This window comes from Heterodontus francisci, chromosome 17 (genome assembly GCF_036365525.1).
Source record: "Heterodontus francisci isolate sHetFra1 chromosome 17, sHetFra1.hap1, whole genome shotgun sequence".
Taxonomy (NCBI): Eukaryota; Metazoa; Chordata; class Chondrichthyes; order Heterodontiformes; family Heterodontidae; genus Heterodontus; species Heterodontus francisci.
In genome coordinates this window covers 74,883,909-74,901,619 of record NC_090387.1, presented here as the reverse complement: position 1 = coordinate 74,901,619, position 17,711 = coordinate 74,883,909, and the positions used below count along the sequence as shown (strand labels likewise).

The following is a 17,711-nucleotide window of genomic DNA, read 5'->3' as shown; positions in this document are numbered from 1 at the left end:
TCTTGGGGTCACCATTCTGCACCCCACCCCAGTCAGCACATGGCACTTCACCTCCTCTGCCTGTACCATCTATTCCATGATGTACAATGCAAACACCGATACATCGAGCAGCCTCACCAACACCCCTCCCCCCGCCCACCAATCATAGTCCCATTATACGTGTAAGGAGACACAATTCATGGGCTCATCTGCTAGACTCTGCTCACCTTCACGATGTGGAGCAGATCTCCTTGACGATAAGAGTTCCTCCCATCCAGTTTACTCACCCTGGCACGTATCAGTTCAGAAGGTGTAAAGGGGAGCGGCCTGTGTTCATTTACCTCGCTCATTCGCAGGTCTTCATAACTCTAGTGGGCCCAGGAGGAAATCTCTGAGCTTCACAGTTCAACTGAAGCTCTGTCCCTCTTATAATCGCCCAGTATGATATCTCCAACGTATGTCTGGTGCTCAGCAGTAGGACAGTCAAATCTGCAAGATGTCTGTCCGCACGAGTTTACCTCCAACGATGCCTGATGTGTAAAAAGAAAAGTTTTTCTGTACACATTTCACAACTGAAACTTTCACCCATCTCATCTGATCCCCAAACACAACAGGATCCTTTTTCGATTCTAAGACCAGGGTGCTTCACTCCAGCATAAAGAGGCTAGATGCTGGATGTTAATTGAACTGTCAAGAATTCTTTCCACAAACTTTAAAGCAGAGATTCTCAAAAGTGCAGTCCACAAGGGTCCTCCAGGTGGCCCAGGGGCTGCTCCAAAATACAAGTCATTGACCCGCAACAACCCAGCCAAGGTCACACCAGAGAACAGGCCCGAACCCTCATCCCCACCACTTGTGAGACATCACACAACCAAACCAGTTCCTGCATGCGCAGCACGAGTCGTCATTAGCACGAGCAACAAGAATGCCGATTTATAAGCAAGATTTATGTTACTATTACAACATTCAACCGTGAGATCATAATTTCAACACTCGTGGGGTTGAAAACAAAGAGGAACCAGCTAAACGTGGAGGCTGACGTGAAACTGAAGCTCTCCAACTTGGAACCAGACATCACCTCATTGGTGTCTCATCAAAAACGGTGCCATTCTTCCCATTAATTCTGAAGGGTGTGTTTTGCAGTGGCAAGCAAAAGCAGGTAGGGTAGGACCAGTAGGTGGCCCACGGGGTCTCTTGCCCCACCAAAGTGGTCCACAGTCAAAAAAGTTTGTGAACTGATGCTTTAAACAAGTGATGCCATCACAGGCTCTAGCCACCTCTTTACTATCTCACGAGGGAAAATCTCTCAAATATTCACTGATCCCTAAATGCTATCAATTCAATCCAGGCCTGCTTTCACCTTCCCCACCCACCCCCACCACACTCTGCCAGGGATAAAGCAGGTCATGTCGAGGAAGATTTGATCCTCTAGTCCACTTTCCATCCTTTAACCTCAACTCCCACTTCTAACTGGGTATTTATCCAGCTCCTTTGAAAGGGCTTAACTACCATCTCAGCCTCAACTGAAATCCTGTTCCACAGCCTTCACCCATTTGGGAATTACCAACACACCTAAAAATGCAGACCCTGCCAGGCTTTGCTCACTGAGGTCAGAATCACAACTTGAAACATAAACTCAATATTGGGTGGGGATGTGTCGGCACCAGATGCTCACTGCAAAGAAAACCTTTGTGATAATGACCCCAGCAATTCAGGTAAAACACTCAGGAAGAAAGGGAAAGGAATAAATAAAGGGACATATTATAGGGCTAAGATCAGTCACAAACATGGACCCTTCCTTAACCACAGAAGGCCACGGGTAGCCTAACACCCACCACCCACTCCAACCTCTGTTAAATGGAACACTGGCCGTCACAACACATGGGCTGCGATCATTCTCATCACCACAAATGAGGCAGATTTTGTTCTCTCAAACAGATCAGGTAATGATAGATCAACCTCTGCCTGCAGCTGGAGTCATGCCAGGTAACCCAATGGTCCCTTTCTGTCTCTCCATATTAGAATGATGCAGCACAAAATGAGGCCATTTGGTGCATCCTGCCTGTGCCAGCTCTTTGGTAGAGCTATCCAAGTAATCCCACTCCCCTGCTCTTTTCTCACAGACCTGCGAAATTTTCCCTTCAAGTATTTATCCGATTTCCTTTTGAAAATTACAACTGAATCTGTTTCCGTCATCGTTTCAGATTGCTCATTCCAGATCACAACAACTTGCTGTGTAAAAGAAACCTTTTTCTCATGTCGCCTCTGGCTCTTTTGTCTACCACCTTAAATCTTTATACTCTGGTTACTGACCTTTCTACAACTGGAAACAGAGTAAATTGGGAGCAATTATCAAAACTGATCATGATTTTGAACACCTCTACCAAATCTCCTATGAACCTTCTCTGCCCCTAAGGAGGAACAACCTAGCTTTCCAACCTCTCCACATAACTGAAGTCCCTCAACCCTGGTACCATTCTAGTAAATCTCTTCTGCAGCTTTTCCAAGGCCTTGTCATACTTCATAAAATGTGGTGCCAAGCATAGGATACAATATGCCAGCCAATGTCTAACTAATGCTTTATAAAGGTTTCTTACTTTTGTATTCTATGCTTCTGTCAATAACGCCAAGGAGCCCATATGTTTTTAAACAGCCTTCTCAACTTGTTCTGCCAAAGGTATGTGTACATGAACCCCCAGGTCTCTGTTTCAGCATCCCCTTTAAAATTGTACCATTTCATTTATATTGCCTCTCCTCATTTTTCCTACCACACTGTACCTTTTCACACTTGGCTGCATTCACATTTCATCTACCATGTATCTGTCGATTTCACCAGTCTGTCTATCCCCTCCTGAAGCCTGTTATTATCCTTCCCACTGTTCACATTTGAGTTTGTATCATCTGTAAACTTCAAAATTTTGCCCTGCATGCCCAAGAGTAGGTAATTAATATAGATCAAAAAAAAGCTTTGGTCTCAATGCTGACCCCTTGGGAACACCACACACTTCCCTCCAGTCTGAAAAACAACTGTTCATCACTACTCACTGCTTTCTGTCCCTTCGTCAACTTCAAAATGGTAATGACAGGCTATACCAAATCTTATAATGGGCATTAATCTACAGCAGCAGCAATGTAAAACTCATCTTGCAACCAAATACCTTGTGGCATGACCCATCAACGATCCCTCAACATGCAGCAGTACCTACAAGGTTAACAACTCAGTGCCCATTAAGTATAACATCTAACCTTATCCTATGAGGGTAGGAGATTTGAAATGTTCAGCACTCCATTGGTCACTCAATGAGTGGCATAATTCACATCAAAGCGAGTCATTGTGTTACTAGTGTGAGACATCAGGGTGATGAGCAGCTCTCCCACTCCTTTCCCTGTTCAAGGAAAGCAAGAGGGATGAAAATTTTCTCAAACCAAGTTCAGACCAACTGAAAGAATAATTCTTCCACCCCGTGACTTGCAGAGCAGGAAATGTCCCCCACTCTCCCATATCAATCACCACTCTGGGCTGACATAGTGGTGGCTCCAACTGGCCTCAGAGTGGGCTCGGGGTAGAGGGTGAAAATTGGAGCCAAATATAGAGTTGGTAAATTCACAGGAGCATCCAACAAGCAACTAACGCTCGTTTTTTGTGCATGTAAAGAAAAATAGTCACAAGCTCTGAACCCTGTGACAACATAAAAGGATGTCTGCCTCAAGATTGAGAGTTTAGCCATGAATCATTTTTTCTATTTGAAGTACTTCACTCACTCTCCAATCCATGTTTCAATTCATTACAGACTCCTAAGCCTAGGGCACTCCAAGGGGAAACTGTGCCACTCAGCCCTGTGGGGCAGGGGGAGGGAGGGGGTAGTGGAGGAGCAGGACCATGCCACTCAGCCCAGGGGGCCAGGGGTTACTATGCCCCACAGACCAGGGTTGTGCACAGAGCACTTACCTCTCACTTTCTATCTGACATTGTCAAAGAAATCCAAATACAGCAGCCAATATCATAAGACACAGGATTTTCCTACCAGGCTGACTGACGAACAGAAAATGCTCTCTCTCCCACTGAGTTTACTTGGCGTGCCCAGTACTGCTGCTTGTCAGCTATCTCAACAATGCAACTCCACCAGTTTCTTCCACTCCCACCTGACATGTACTATCCAATGGCTGTTCCTGCTTTCACAATGCCTGAGGGAATGAGATGGAACTTTGATCGTCGCTTAGGCAAGAACTGAAAATCACCCAAAGCATCAGCCCTTCCCCTGAATTCTGAAAGGAAAGATGGGTATTAATGGTCATATGTGCAATTACCACACCCTTCAGTCAATGCCCATACCAGCCTTTGGACCACATCCCACTTAACCGAGCAACTTAGAACACAGTCAAACCTCCAATTCAACCACTTTTAACATACAGGCAAACAACAACTTGCATTTAACATAGTAAAACGTCCCAAGGCGCTTCACAGGAGCATTACAAAACAAAATTTGACAGCAACCCACATTAGGATAGGTGACCAAAAGCTTGGTCAAAGAGTTAGGTTTTAAGAAGTTTCCTAAAGGAGGAGAGGCTGGGAGGTTCAGGGAGAGATTCCAGAACTTAAAGTCCAGGCTGCTGAAGGCACAGCCATCAATGGAGGAGGAAAAAAAAAATTAGTCAGTACACGAGAGTATGCATCTGGCCGGCAGCATGTCAGAATCCATGAGGAAAGGCATCATCACCCTCATCTACAAGCGGAAGGGGGAGAGGGCGGAAATCAGAAATTGGCAGCCCATCTCACTGCTTAATGTTGACTACAAGATTCTGACCAAAGTCATCGCCAGTCGGGTCAAGTTTGCTCTGGAGTTGGTGATTCACCCTGATCAGACCTGCACTGTACCTGGCAGGAAGATCTCTGATAGTCTCGCGCTACTCAGGGATACGATCGCCTATGTACGGTACAGGAGGGTGGACACCTGCCTCATCAGTTTGGACCAGGAGAAGGCTTTTGACAGGATATGGCACACATACATGATGGACGTGCTTTCCAAAATGGGGTTTTGGGAGGGAATCTACAACTGAAATCAAACTGCTCTACACAAACATCAGTAGCACAGTCTCAATCAAGGAGTAGGAATCAGAAAATTTCCCGATCCAATCTGGAGTCAGACAGGGCAGTCCTCTCTCCGCTGTCTTATTTGTTTGCTGCATAGAACCTTTAGCTGAGTCCATTAGGAAGGATGCGAGCATAAGCGGGGTGACAATACCTGGCAGTGGGGGCACTCAGGTTAAAACCTCCCTGTACATGGATGACGTCGCCGTCTCCTGCTCAGATCTGCTGCCCGTTCGCAGACTGATGAGCATCTACAACCAGTTCGCACTGGCCTCGGGAGCAAAAGTTAACCACGGCAAGAGCGAGGCCATGTTCTTTGGGAACTGGGCCGACCAATCCTTTGTCCCCTTCACCGTCAGGTCAGACTACCTGAAGGTGTTGGGGATATGGTTCAGAAGGGCGGGGGTGTATGTCAAAACCTGAAAGGAGCCAGTAGCCAGGGTACACCATAAACTGAGCATGTGGGAGCAGCGATCTCTCTCCATTGTGGGCAAGAACCCGGTCATCAGGAGCAAGGCGCTCACGTTTTTGTTGTATGTGGCGCAGGTCTGGCCCATACCTCACTCCTGTGCTGATGAGGCATTTTCTGCTTTATCTGGAGATGCAAAATGGACCGTGTCCGGAGGGACACCATGTTCAAAACTCTGGATAAGGGCGAAAAAAACATACTCATCCTGATGACCACCTTGGTGTGTGGCTGCATCAATCTGTGTGTAGAGCCCCAGTATGCAAACATCAAGTGTCACTACGTGCTGAGGTTCTATCTGTCCCTGGTGTTGCGAAGGAGGAGTCTGGCCACATTGCTGCAGAACGCTCCATCCAGTTGGACCGTGACGTACCGTACCACCTATCCTTCGTGGAAAAGTTTCTGCAGAAAAACACCTTTGACCACCAATCCATCAGGCAGTGGTCTGCACGGAACATCCTCAAGGCCCTATGGGATAAGGAGATAGTGGATCCTGTCGGATGGTTCCCCGAGCAGACCGCCAAAATGCCTCATCACCAGAACTTTCAAACAAGCACCAAGCTTGGTTGGTGGTGAGAAAGGCCCTCCCCATCAGATCCTTCCTACACACCCAGAGGCTCACCCCCTTCGCAAGCTGCCCTCGAGGTGGCTGTGGTGGGGAAGATACTGTTGCCCACACCCTTCTGGAATGTGCCTTTGCAAAGCAGGTGTGGAAAGAGATGCAGTGGTTTTTGTCGAGGTTCATCCCAAGCAGATCTAACACAGGAGTCTGTGCTCTACGGGCTGTTCCCAGGGACACACACTGAGATAATCGTCAACTGCTGCTGGAGGACCATCAATTCGGTGGTCTGACCGAAACTTGCTGGTTTCTCAGTGCCGTAGACGACCGAGTGTTGCAGGCTGGCACATTCCAAGGTCCAGGACTACGTACTGAGGGATGCACTATAGCTTGGGACAGCCACCACAATGACTCAATGGGGAAAGGTCACTGTCTAAAGTGCTCCTGCCACAGTATGGAGGGGCTGGAACCCAGGTAAAACCCTTCAGACTGTATGAACCTGAGAAAGCTTGAAGTGAAATGTAAATGTATATACTAAACATAACCTGTAATGGCAAGTGTAGTATGTACTGTATTGAAAGAAACTGATCTGTCTTACACTTCATGTAATCTCAAATTTGAACTGTTGTGGAATATACATTTATGAATAAAGTATATTTTTGGCAAAGAAAATTATAGTCAGTGATGCGGTTCAAGAAGGCAGCTCACCACCACCTTCTCAAGGACAATTAGGGATGGGCAATAAATGCTGGCATAGCCAGTGATGCCCCCATCCCATGAATGAATTTTTAAAAAGGCCAGAATTAGAAGATTGCAAATATCTCAGAGTTGTAGGGCTGGAGGAGATTACAGAGATGGAGAGGGGAGATAGGGACATACTTGCATTGGAAGCAGTTCAGAGAAGGTTCACCAGGCTGACCCCTGGGATGAAGGGGTTGGCTTATGAGCAAAGGTTGGGCCTGCACTCAGTGGAGTTTAGAAGAATGAGAGGCGATCTTATTGAACATACAAGACTCGGAGGAGGCTTGACAGGGTAGATGCCGAGAGGATGTTTCCCCTCGTGGGGGAATCTAGAACTAGGAGGCCCAGTTTCAAAATATGAGCTCTCCCTTTTAAGATGAAGATGAGGAGGAATTTCTTCTCTCTGAATGTCATTAATCTTTGGAATTCTCTTCCCCACAGAGCAGAGGATATATTCGAGGCTGAATTAGACAGATTTTTGATCTACAAGGAAATAAAGGGTTATGGGGGGGGGGGGGGGGAGGCAGAAAAATGGCATTAAGGCCACAATCAGATCAACCAGGATCTTACTGGATGGCGGAGCAGGCTTGACAGGCCGAATGGCCTACTCCTCTTCCTATTTCTTATGATCTTAGACCATGGAAGGATTTGAAAACAAGGATAAGAATTGTAAGATCAAGGCATTGCTGGACTGGGAGCCAATGCAGATCAGCAAGCATAGGGTTGATGGGTGAATAGAACTTGGTGCGAGTTAGGACACGGGCAGCAGAGTTTTGGATGAGCTCAAATTTACGAATGGTGCTAAGTGGGAGGCCGACCAGGAGAGCATTGGAATAGTCAGGTGTAGATGTAACAAAGGTACGGATGAAGGTTTCTGCAGATGAGCTGAGGCAACGACAGAGACAGGTGATATTATGGAGGCGGAATCAAGCAGTCTTGGTGATGGAGAGGATATGGGGTTTGAAGCTCAGCTCAGGATCAAATAGGACACCAAGGTTGTAAATGTCTGGTTCAACCTCAGTCACTGGTCAGCGAGAGGGTGAAGTTGGTGACTAGGGAATGGAGTTTGTGGCAGGACAGAAGACAACAGCTGCGGTCTTCCCAAAATTCAATTGGAGGAACTTTCTCCTCACCTAATACTGGGTGTCGGACAAGCAGCGTGACAAATCAGAGGTAGTGGAAGGGTCGAGAGGGGTGGTGGTGAGGTAGAGCTAGATGTCATCAGCATATAGAGGAACCTGATGTGTTTTCAGTTGATATCCCCAACACAGTCGCTTACAACACAGCCAAACTCCCAACCCGTAGCGGTTCAAGAAGGCAGCTCACCACCACCTTCTCAAGAGCAATTAGGGATGGGCAATAAATGCCAGTCCAGCCAGCACCCCACATCCCACAAAAGAATACAAAAAAAAACATTAACCACAGACAGCCATAACCACCACACCTCCCCTCCGCCTCAAAAGACACAAAACTCAACCAGATTCAACACCCCAAAAGCCAGACTATTAAACTGCTTAAAACACACCAAAGCCACTCCCCAACCAGATACACACACCACGCAGAGAGCTCAGGCCCAAATCTAGACACGCTGCACCAGACGTCACTGAGCCCAGGTGCAACTGTTTACAATGCTGCCCCCATCAAATGATTTCAAGTGCTATCTCTTCAACGCCCCCTGCTCCCCGCAGCCCACACATTCACTTCCCTCTGCAATCACACAGGTCCCTTCCCTAAAGTCTTAAGATTGCAGAAGGACAGACTGAGGATAAAAGTCAGAGGGGGAAGGGACAGAAAGGGTTAAAAAAAAACCAGCAAAGTTTGGCAAACACCCTGGGTGTATTTGGTTGCAATGGCACTATCTCTAGGCAATGCAAGGAAATCTATTAATGCTGCTAAATAGGCTCAGGGCAAAAACTGTATTATTGGACTATTCATCACACTACACATTAAGCTGGTGACAGCAAAATCAGAACATTGACCTCTTTCCAGCAGCCGGAGGCATCAGCACAATTGAGTCCAGAATAACTTTCTAGGCAGAAAGCTTAACAACTGTCAATCAAGTTGTTGCCTCCTTCTTCAAAAGGAGAGGTATTGGGTTTCTCTGGGCTTGTTAATGACAAAGGAAATGAGAACAAAGAGCACTCCGACACAGATATACTCACCAACTAATGTACAATAGCCTGACATCCTCACCACCATCCTGACCACAGCCAATCCAAAACATACCCAGACAACTGATCTCCACCAATTGGCTTGGCTGGACAATGTTTTAACAGCGTTGCCAAATCCACAACACTAGAAACAAGTCCACTCCCGATCATTCCTGTTAAGCGTCAACCACAAATTGCAACTAACTTAATTCCAAACCGCAGAAGGTCAGAGGTCATCTGTGGATTAGAAACAAGAGGAAAAAGTTTTTTAAAATATCAAACTGCAAGCAGAGATTTCCAGCTGCAAATTATTACTATCACGTGTGTAAATCTTGAGGTCAACAACTGTTCCTGCAGTAAGTAAACAATAACAGGAAAAACTGAAACAGAACGAGGCAAGAAATGAGGTGCCTAATTATCCATCAAGAATTTGTAAAGTGCAATTTGTTAAGAATGTATATTTAAACACTGCTTTTAAAAGGAACTATATGTAGTTTAAAAAGGGTGTTAATTTAGTAATTGAAGATTTTTTTTTGAATGGGGGCAGGAAGTACAGAAAGATCAGTAGTGAAACGTTTTGGCAGATTTTAAGCACAGTTAAAGAAGGGAAAACTTTGGAACCAGCAAACAGAGAGAGCCTAATAATTGAACACAGCCCTCAGCCTCACTCACAGAACTTCAAGCTAGAGGAGAAAGCCCCAGCTATCTTGGATGAATTACCATGAAATAAAGGTCAAAGTCATTCATTTCCTCTAATAAAAAGAGATGAAAGGAAGGAACTATCAGGAGGCACTTTCATTGAAGCAGCACTCCTGCCAGGGTTGCTGTCTGGCTTGTTTACATGGTTACCATAGATCTCAAGGCTGACTACATTAACTACTACAGGAAGGCAGCCAGTAAGTCAACACTAAAAACATCTTAAAGCTACCAGGCCGCAAACTGGAGAGAACACAAAAAGCACTCCCCTGTCACAAACCAGTCTTTAACTCTGCTATTGCAGAGCTCCTTCAATTCTGCAATGTGAGCTTTGTTCACTTGAGTCGCTGCTGTCCACTCACCTCACTGGAGAACCAGGATGGTGAGATACACAATGGAATAGGAGAAGGAGCGGGTGTAGTGATGAACAACAACGTGCATTTGTACAGTGTCTTTAATGTAGTCAACATCCCAAGATGCTTCACAAGCATAATATCAAACAAAATTTGACATCGAGCCAAATAAAAAGATGGGTCAAAAAGGTAGGTTTTAAGTGGCATCTTAAAAGGAGAGAGAGGCAGGAGGCGGAGAAGTTTAGGAATCTGCAATGTCAGTGTGGATTCTGGTCTGGCTTTCACTGAGAGAATGTTAAAATAGCAACCCAATTACAAAAGCATCTGGAGTAAGATAATGTGAAATGAGGGCCAATTGGTGCAGTGGGTTAGACACTCGGCTTTCTACCTCGGAGACCTGGGTTCAAATCCTGGGAGAAAAGTCTTCTCTCTCTGCTGATAGTACCAATATGTATTTACAGGTAGATTCAAAATTGCGAACTTCACTCAAAGGCCACAAATACGGTCAATGTGACAGCATCAGCACAGGCTCAACTGTGGTACAGGCTACAGTATTGGTGCATCAGATTAGACAGGGAGCTTCAACCTGTGCTGGACAAAAACCCTCAGCCCGAAAACAAAACATTTCCCAGATAAATTTTCGTCTAATCAAAAGTATAAATAAAAGTCACATGAAGCAAATCCGTGTCAGGCTTCGATGTAACCAGCTGGAGCAGTGCATCTTGCGTCCAGAGTCTCTCACTCTAAGCATCCATGTACTCTCTCCATGCTACACATCAAAGGAGATAGCAGTTATAAAGGAAACAGACATTTCCCTCACAGCCTGCTATGGGGCACAGATGGTTATTAAACCTGCACGCTCCAATTTAATAGTTATCTAGTTTCAAAACAAAGTATTGAATTACTGGTGTGCGGTGATGGCAGCCCTTACCAGACAAATTTTACTGAAAACGTCCAACAGCACAAGCCCCAGAGTGCTCCGCATTTCCACTTGTTCTCAGACTGGAATTACTTCAGTGAGCTAAAGGCCATCTGACTTAATAAAAGCAAGTAGTCATGAACAGGCAAAGCAATCCAGAAATGCCCCCTACACATGCTCTTCAGTCTAGTACCCCTCCAACAATCACAATCTCTCACTGCCCACCTCAAAGCTCTCTACAAACAGAGGTGGCTCTGGGGACAGTCCCGCATCCTGGTAAATGGACAACCCCGTCTCCTGCCCATTACCAGACCGACCCCTGCCCCCACCCCCCACTGTCCCTCCAACTCCCATCCTGGCCACGGACAAACTAGTCACCAATTCCCATCCTACCGGTGGATAAATCAACACCTGATCCCTGTCCTAGCCTGGAAAATTCAGCCCTGAATCTCTATCCTGGCCACAGATAATCCAGTCTCTAACCCCTATCATCACCATGAACAATCCAGCAGTAAAAGAGCTATTCCCCCTTTCCATTTGATTAGGGAACTTCTTGGCAAGTAGTTACACAAAGTGAACTCTGCAGTTTCAATGACAAGCTGCAGGAATGCAGCAGAAACTCGGGAAAGCAATCCTGAAAAACCAAGATTCAAAGGCACAGGGACCTCTTTTCAATTAAAAGCTTGTTACGACCCAGTGAGAAAGGTGTCTCGGGGTCTTTTACTGTCTTCACCTGGTCTTATTGTAACAGGGTTTAATTTTAAACACACTGTGTTTTGAGCTCCCCCTTTGTGAATCCTTGTCCACAGTTTTCCAATTATAAGGCAAAGAAATGAGCACACCAGGTTTTATTTAGGTTTAAAGAAGTGAAATTTATTAAACCTTAAACTTAAGCTCTAATATGTTTAACACCTACGGATATACGACACGCCCACACTAGCATGCACAAGCAATACACACATGCAAATAGGGACAGAAAAAATAGAAAGAAAATGAAGAGGTTTGAGGCAGCCTCTAAAGGGGGTTTCTTGTTATTGTTTCTGTGTTTCCAGCTCGCAGTAAGAGTCCTTGATTGTAGACAGCTCTTACTTTTTTGTTGGAGCCCAGTATTCTTCTTAAACCTTGTTCACTGTAAAAGACCTTTTTCTCTCTTGGTGTTCATATGTCTTCAATGGTTTCCGAAGCTGGTGAGAGCGAGATGAGAGTGGACAGGAGAGAGGTCTTCTCAGTCCAGGAGCTAACAGCCTTCTGATTTCAAATTCCCTGTTGAAAGCTCAAATTCAAAAAACTCCATCAGTCAGTCAGTCATGTGACTAAACTGGCCTGATCATGTCTGTGTATTCGGCCATCTTAGTAATTAACCTGGAATGCTTCAACGTCAGGTAATCAAAAGTCCATTGTGGATTAAATTGGAGCAGGGAATAGCTCCTTTGTCCTTTGAAGTCTGTTGATATGCTAATGTCTCTCTCCAGCAAAAGTCTCCAATTATTTTTTTTAAAACAAGTTCTTTCTTCACCATCAGCACTTTAAAATCAATGCTCATGTGGCAAAATTAATTTTCCTCATTCTTGGCAGGTGGGGACTTGCATGACAAGCTCTTCACAACATTTTACAACTTCATACTCCCTGATAAAAGGAGTGTCAAAATTTACAAGACGTGTCCACCCCTCAAATGGCACTGACTACATCTACATGGCTGAATCTGACTGTATCAGACCTGTGAGGAATGTGTTCCTCATCTGCACATGTACACGAGGCAGCAATTAGCCCTTCACTTTCCACCGGTCTGAACCAAAACTCATTGAAGGTGGAGGTTAGGTAACCAAGCATAGCAGAATTTATTCCCGTTTGTGCTCCCCTCCCCCACTGCACCAAGAGCACCAGTCTTAATCATTAGCCCATTTACCAAGATAATCTCACACAGGATTAGCATCAATCGGCTTGCAGGGTACCTTTATACTGTTGCATTTCAGCAACTGTAACAGACATTTCCTCAGCCATTTCACTTTCAAATGATTTTAAGGGAAAACCAGGAATACTGGAAGGCAGCTAAACATGCAGAGATTGGACTGGTTAGTCACTTCCTCTGTGCTTGAATTCCAGATATACAATTCATAGTGATTTATAATAGCTACCAGGCTTCATCATACACTCAGCACACAGAGTGACTGGCCAGTGCAGGTTTAGTAACCAACAGGTAAAGCAAGACCTTGGATATACAGCAGCAATATCTGTTCCCCTGTCTCTTCAGTCAGCTCATACGCAGCTGCAACACAGTTTATACGCAGTAGCGATGTCTGCTCCCGTCTCTTCAGTCAATTCATACACAGAATCAGGGTGTTGCTTGACAGATTGATCCCAGACTGGCTGCTCTATTGGTGCAGGGCAGAGCATAAGCCTAGGAGCAATATCAGTAATGCTGCAGTTATTGCGACACTCGCCTCAATCAAAGGCAGGTTACCCTTTAATCAGTCGAGTGCTTCAGAGTCCCTAGTCCCAAACACACTGCACCTGAGGGACACTCAGATTGCTCCAGCTGTATAATCAGTCACTAAAGTAATGCTGCAGGCTTTGGGGCACATGATGAAACACAGCTGAATAAACATGGGCTTTTCAGTCTTGATAGGAGATGACTGGTCTGAATGGGGAAAGGAGAGGACAAAGAATGGAGGTTTGTAGAAGGTGTCAACTAGACCCACTTGGAACACACAGGAAGATTCCACTGGAGCAGTTTACTGATGAGGTGCCAGATTTCCCACATGCCAGTACATACTCCAGTAACTCAGGGACATAAAATGACCGCTAAATCTAGGTTTAATCTCTCAATTACAACAATGGAACAGAGAGCTGACAGACCTGTCCCCTCGCCCCTTCCCCAAACCACAGAACACCATTGCATCACGTCAGGTCAGTGGTATTTTCTTCAGTAATTAGAGGGGTTTCAATTTGACCCATGAGACCACAAACCATCAGAAAATTCCCAGCACCTGACCTTTCACCAGGACAAGCCCCACAATGACTTGAGCCTGTGTTACAACCAGAGGCTAGATGAGACACCTCCATCCAACTACTTGGAGACGAATGGACCTCTGAGCAAAATAAACACTATTTTGGCTTGGAAATATATTGATGTTCCTTCACTGTTGCTGGGTCAATATCACAGAACTCCTCCCTAACAACACTGTGGTTGTACCTACCCCACATGGACTGCAGCAGTTCAAGAAGGCAGCTCACCACGTTCTCAAGGGCAATTAGGGTTGGGCAACAAATGCTCACATCCCATAAACAAATAAAAAAAAAACACACAGGGTAAAGTAAGGGTTGCCACAGTTTTGAGGTCCCAGATAAAGCAGGCATTGGGACTGAGCGACAGAGTGATGGGTTTTAGTTTGAACACAGTGAAGATGCACAGAGGAAGAACTGTGTGAAGGATGGTGTGTTGGAAGGAGAGGGCAGTTCAGAGGAACAGTGACCACAGCTACATCTGGTTGAATGTACCCACTGTAAGGGGCATGACAACTTTGGCAAGTGTAGTTCTCTCAAGCTAGTTCTGGATTACACACAGTTGTGTCAGGGTAAAGGGTATGCTGGACAGAAAGCGACCAGCATCACTCCAATTTTGCTGGCTGCACAACTCACGTTTTTCCCTTGCACAAGGGAACATTACCAACCCCAGAAGGAAGGTGGGGCAGGGTAGCTCGTATGCAGGGCGGCCCGTAAGCAGGACAGGTGCTGTAGAACACTTGGTCGCCCTGGGAACACCTAGATACCTGTTGCTCCTCGACAGCTCCCTTGGCAAACACTTTCGCTCAACTGCCCACACCCCTAAAATATTGACAGCACCCCAGAGGTGGAGGGCTCCTTCCCATAGAGGCAAATGCAACCACTTTGACCAACAAGGCCACTAGTGGGCAGGGCACATTTCTTTTCCCAATCCACCCAAACCCAAGACCAAAAATAAACAGCTTAAACCTTTTAAACTCACATTGCTCCTAGCACAAGTCCAACCCTGGCAAGAAATCTTTCAATGCAGCAGCAATGTGTACATAAAATATTTAGATGAACATAAATATAGGAAGAGAAGGCCATTCAGCCCGTCAAGCCTGTTCCTCCATTGAATCAGATCACAGCTTTGATCTACTATCCTTGTTAAATTAGCAGAGGAGAGGCCTGCTGTGATTTTCTGTAGCAGGGCATCATAGACAAAGAAATGTCTAATTCCAAATGCCAGTTACTAGAACAGACCCATAAACCCAGCATTCCAGGCTCAAATTCATCTTAGGCCTGCTGCTGTGCTGAAAGGGTCACGTTGTGCAGTGCACTGGAATTATACAGGTGTGCAGAATGACACTGGGGAGATACTGTTGCCAGGGAAACAAGCTGTACAGTAGCCTGTAAGTGAAAAACACTGAAGTACAAAAAAAAGAGCCACACATACAATCTAAAGACTTACCTCGGCAACAGCCATTACAATCCCCAAAACATGAGAACCAGGACAGATACCTTCACTCAGCACCAAAAAAAACACATCCAATCAGATGTAGAATAAATCAATTTACAAACAGGTTCCCAACCCATTCCAAAAATATATCTCATTTAAAATACAACCCTATAAGGCAGTGCAAATCTAAAGAGCTCCAATACAGCCTTGGCTCGCAGTTGACAAAACATGGTTTCATTCCCCTTGCCTCTGCCAGATGACAGATCTGAACCATCCTGCTGGGTGAAGTCACCAAGCAGATGGTAGAAAGTCTCTCTCTCAATGGGAGGGTGAAAGAGGGAAATCAGAGTGTGACAGATCCTCACACCCACCTCCCTGGGCTAAAATACAGGTAGAATTGGCAACTTCTGTTAACAGGACGTGCATTTTGAAACAAAACCATTTCAATACCATTCTGCTAAAAATGGCTTGGCTCTTTCTTCAGGTGCTCCTGTTTGGATCTCTTGATGACAATTGATTTTTTTTTTTGGCTTACGCAGCTGGTTTTCCTGCAGCCGTGTCATTTTTTGGCACCTGGAGACCACTGCAGTGCCTTAAACAAACAGCATCTTCACTGAGGTCTCAGACCCACATGGACAGACATCCTGCAATATTAGACGGAAAGGGTACACAGGAGCAGTCTCACATTTCCAGGATGAACTGACCCAGTCTCCAACACACACCTCACCCCGGCCCGGCCACAAATAAAACTCAACGCATGGAGACATTCCCACATTGAATAGGAATGAGGAAGGAGTGTCGACTGGGCTGGAAGCAAGGGAGGGATACCCTAGGGCTAAGACCCGGAGAAGGGCAACAATACCCACCAAATGAGTGCCTCATAGCCCACACTGCCCCGCTACTCGGGGATTAGGATCACACTCACCGACACCAATCCGCTGCCCCGGCCCCGCTGCTGCCAGAGCCGAGCTGGAAGCGAATCTCCAGCCGCCGCACTCAGCCCCGGGCCAGCAACGCCTTCCTCATGATGGACAGCAAACCTCCACCAATCAGGTTCCGCCGCCCGCTGCGTAGGGACCAATCAATGGCGGTGTTTTCGGCGAGTGGGCGGGGCGATGTTAAAACGGGAAAAGTTTCAGGGATTCGAAATTAAATCAGGACAAGAAGAAGAGAATGCAAGGGCAAATCCAAGGGTAAACATGGGTACAGGGCAAATAGAAGAGTAAACATGGGCAGAGGGCAAATCCAAGGGTAAACATGGGTACAGGGCAAATAGAAGAGTAAACATGGGCAGAGGGCAAAAAGAAGGGTAAACATGGGTACAGGGCAAATAGAAGGGTAAACATGGGCAGAGGGCAAATAGAAGGGCAAACATGGGTACAGGGCAAATAGAAGGGTAAACATGGGTGCAGGGCAAATCCAAGGGTAAAAATGGGCAGAGGGCAAAAAGAAGGGTAAACATGGGTACAGGGCAAATAGAAGGGTAAATATGGGTAGAGGGCAAAAAGAAGGGTAAACATGGGTACAGGGCAAATAGAAGGGTAAACATGGGTGCAGGGCAAATCCAAGGGTAAAAATGGGCAGAGGGCAAATAGAAGAGTAAACATGGGCAGAGGGCAAACAGAAGGGTAAACATGGGTACAGGGCAAATAGAAGAGTAAACATGGGCAGAGGGCAAAAAGAAGGGTAAACATGGGTGCAGGGCAAATCCAAGGGTAAAAATGGGCAGAGGGCAAATAGAAGGGTAAACATGGGTGCAGGGCAAATAGAAGGGTAAACATGGGCAGAGGGCAAAAAGAAGGGTAAACATGGGCAGAGGGCAAAAAGAAGGGTAAACGTGGGTACAGGGCAAATAGAAGGGTAAACATGGGTGCAGGGCAAATAGAAGGGTAAACATGGGTACAGAGCAAATAGAAGGGTAAACATGGGTACAGGGCAAATCCAAGGGTAAAAATGGGCAGAGGGAAACTACAAGGGTAAACATGGGTACAGGGCAAATCCAAGGGTAAAACATATGGGCACAGGGAAAATAGAAGGGTAAACATGGGTGCAGGGCAAATCCAAGGGTAAAAATGGGCAGAGGGCAAATAGAAGGGTAAACATGGGTACAGGGCAAATACAAGGGTAAACATGGGTACAGGGCAAATCCAAGGGTAAAACATATGGGCACAGGGCAAATAGAAGGGTAAACATGGGTACAGGGCAAATACAAGGGTAAACATCGGTACAGGGCAAATCCAAGGGTAAAACATATGGGCACAGGGCAAATAGAAGGGTAAGCATGGGTAGAGGGCAAATAGAAGGGTAAACATGGGTAC

At 45.9% G+C, this 17,711-nt stretch overlaps 1 protein-coding gene across 7 annotated transcripts in view; it reads right to left on the bottom strand.

Moving 5' to 3' along the window:
• The window catches only part of kifc3 (kinesin family member C3), a 57,480-nt gene extending 41,080 nt beyond the window's left edge, over nucleotides 1-16,400 (bottom strand). For 3 of the 7 annotated variants that reach the window (XM_068049688.1, XM_068049693.1, XM_068049694.1), the window contains exons 1-2: nucleotides 16,319-16,400; nucleotides 207-509 (exon numbers count right to left, since the gene is read on the bottom strand). The gene's annotated coding sequence lies outside the window, so the exon portion shown is untranslated. Of the gene's footprint in view, nucleotides 1-206; nucleotides 510-8,996; nucleotides 9,222-16,318 lie in introns of all 7 variants that reach the window. The other 4 variants (XM_068049689.1, XM_068049690.1, XM_068049691.1 and 1 more) reach the window with 4 other exon arrangements.
• Between the last annotated feature and the right edge of the window lie 1,311 nt (nucleotides 16,401-17,711).